This window comes from Oryzias melastigma, linkage group LG5, assembly GCF_002922805.2.
Source record: "Oryzias melastigma strain HK-1 linkage group LG5, ASM292280v2, whole genome shotgun sequence".
NCBI classification, from domain to species: domain Eukaryota; kingdom Metazoa; phylum Chordata; class Actinopteri; order Beloniformes; family Adrianichthyidae; genus Oryzias; species Oryzias melastigma.
The window spans coordinates 5,523,466-5,526,497 of record NC_050516.1 but is presented as its reverse complement, the minus strand read 5'-3'; the positions used below and the strand labels follow the sequence as shown (position 1 = coordinate 5,526,497).

Below are 3,032 nucleotides of genomic sequence, written 5' to 3'. Positions count from 1 at the left end.
TTAACAGGAACGTATTAAACACGCCACATAAGAAACAGAGAACACACAACATGAACAGGAGCAAAGAGGCTGTCCTGTAGCCTCCATAGAAGTAGTAAACCTCAGACCCGGTGAAAAACTCTTTTAGACATAGAGAACAGCAACCCCCCACAAAAGAAATGATGACATCATAGCCAGAGAAACTGTCAGAAAATGTATGAGGGGCAGTATCTCTTACATTTCAAAATCCACACAGAGGAGAAAAAGTTTTGAAATTATTGTGGGATGGCCCAGGACTTTGCAGCCATTTTGTGGCAAAGTGTGAAATTGCGTGATTTTCATATTTTCTCACAATAAGGGAAAATAAAAGTTTTTTCAAGAGATCTTCATGAAATTTCACACATGCAGGCAGGTTAAGTCTATAACCAGAACTGAGGTTTTATCACCTTTGACCTCAGGAAGAGCCCACCATCTCGATTTAAAAAAATGTCCTCTTAAGTCCATTCTATAAATGTAAACTCCTCCTAGGGATTTAATCTTTTACCTCCTAACTCATTGAGCATCACTGCGAAGCTACTTAGGGGAAAATAAGTTGTTTTTGCTTGTAGATTTTTAGCACGGCGAGCCAACAAAAGTAACAGTCCCCTGTAGCTCGTACATTTTTTTACCAGAATGTTGTGAAAATGTAATACATAAATCGCTGGCTCAAGATGAACAAAATTATTTACAATACAATACAAACATATCAGGAATGTGGGCGGGGTTAACAAAAAACCTCTGTTGCCAAGGAAATCCAAAAGTTTACTTTCCTCTAAAAGTTCCACATATCTGTTAGTCACCCCCAGATTATCAAAACATAAAATGGTTACTATGGAAATAAAAAACAACAGCAAAGTGAAACAAACGTTTTTCCATGAAATAGTTTTTTGCAGCTGACGAGGCGGGCAGGAGCAGAGGCGGAGATGGAAAACGGGGCTTGCAGCAGCCGCTGAGCCAGTGAGGGCGGGTAACAAAGAGACGGTGAGGGTGGGCGGGTACCTGCGGGCTATACGGTGGTGTTCCGGGCTTTCATTTTATTTGTGTTCCCATACTTGCCCTGCAGCAATTTGTCTACAGATGAGAACTTCTGTGACATCTAAAAAGAGATAGAGAATAAAGATTTAGAAACTGAAGCACAATTTTTTTGTAACGCACAGAATAAACAGAAGTAATCCCTCACAAAGAGCCGGTGGAGTTTACAGGATTAGCACAATGGAAGCTACGCCTGTTGATTAATCTTCAGGCCTCCGTTCTTCACATCTCTGCTTTTGTTTGACGGCAGCATAACTGCAGACATTCAGGAGTCATGGTGCTCAAACATGCACAGAATCAAGCATCTCTGACTCAAGGCTTTTATAAAGAGGAGAAATTCACACAAATTCCTTTCAGCTGAATCAAAAATGACTCAGTCACTTTGAGCTGAAGCTCTTGGCTTTCTCGCTCGGTCCAGACGTGTCCAGTCCACTCTCTGTTCAGGAAGGTCTCAGATTAACCAGATTAAAGCGGCGGACCAGGATGAGTCACTGATGCTAGTCCGTGAGCCCGCTGAACACAAGGACCAAGTGTGGGAATCGACCCCTGACCCAAACACAGACCCCGCCCCTGCTTGTCCAGGTTCCTGAGGAGGGAGAAGTTTGTGAGGCTGGATTGAAATGACATAATCGGGTTATGTAAGGCGTCTGTGTGCACGGAGTGATGTAACCATTAGGTCTGCATTCCTGATGCTGTTTCAGCACTGACGGGTTTGTTATTGAACAAACCTCCCATTTACATTTATTATATGTTTTTCCTTTTTTTAAGCTTCTATTTTGATTGACAAACAGTTGTTTGTTTACCTGTTTGGTTATTGTAGTTTTGTTGTTGTCAATGCTCCACAGTGACTTTTGAAATGCCTATTAAGAACTAAAAACTTAAATGAATTGAATTGAAAACTCCCTCTGTTCAGTATAAACAATAGACTTAAAAAAACAATAATTTAATTTTAAAAGGTTGTTAATCTCAATTTTTGTTTTATTATTCAACCTGGAAACTAACAAACCTGAGGAATTGTATGTTTAATAATATGTAATTATTATTATTATTTTTTGTTGTGATGTTCAGTGATGTGGTTTAATGAGCATGTAGTTCACTTCCAGCTTATCCCTTTTGGGGTCTCCACAGCGTAACAGCACCCACTGTTTCACATCAGTGATTTGTCAGAGTTTTTACGCCGGATGCCCTTCCTGACACAACCCTGTACTTGAGGGGCACAGGGACCCAGTTAGGCAGCAGCGTCAAGGGTCTTGCCTAAGGACCCAATCTGGGTGGGGATCAGTGGACAACCCTGGGAATCGAACCAAGGGCTCCTGCGTGTCAGCCCTTCACCTAGCCCACTGAGCCGCCGAGGATGTGGTTTAATGAGCATAAACTTGGTATATCAGAATTTAATCTACAGGAGTAACAATACAAAAGCAGAGTTATATAATAATTACAGGACTCTGCTGACTCATTTTACGTCTTTGATTTGCTGTAGGAAATTGCGCAAACACTGTTGAAGATTAAATACCAGTTAGAGCTGCAATTCAGAGTGTGGAGCTTCTTGATTTGCTGATGTTTTACCAGACCTCCAACTGGACTGACTGAGAAAGGGAGAGGCCCTGAACCTGTTCCACACCGGCTCCACCTTTTCTGCGCGGCGTCTGCAGTCAGGTCAAAGTTGAGGCGTAGGAAGTCTTTTTCTCAAAGAGAATCATATCTGCAGAGGAAATGTCCAAAAAGACTCTCAGTAAGTGAGATCAAAGACGTAAAAAAAATAATAATAATAAATTCCAAGATGATGAAGAATAAACCTGAAAAATACTTTTTAAAACGGATAAAACCCAAACATGTGAACCATCTGACAATGACGCTCATTCAGCAGCCTTCATCCTTCAACAGTTGGGGTCATTTAAACCTGAGGTAAAGAACATAAAACCTCATAAAACCTTGAATATATGGTAAAATCTACCAAAGCAGGTGAGTTTATACTGTGCAGT

The 3,032-nt window shown here is 41.0% G+C and overlaps 1 long non-coding RNA gene across 1 annotated transcript in view; it reads right to left on the bottom strand.

Moving 5' to 3' along the window:
• The window catches only part of LOC118598741, a 6,671-nt gene extending 4,625 nt beyond the window's left edge, over positions 1–2,046 (bottom strand). The window contains exons 1-2 of the long non-coding RNA XR_004947838.1: positions 1,199–2,046; positions 1,018–1,114 (exon numbers count right to left, since the gene is read on the bottom strand). This is a non-coding gene — a long non-coding RNA (uncharacterized LOC118598741). The remainder of the gene's footprint in view (positions 1–1,017; positions 1,115–1,198) is intronic.
• Between the last annotated feature and the right edge of the window lie 986 nt (positions 2,047–3,032).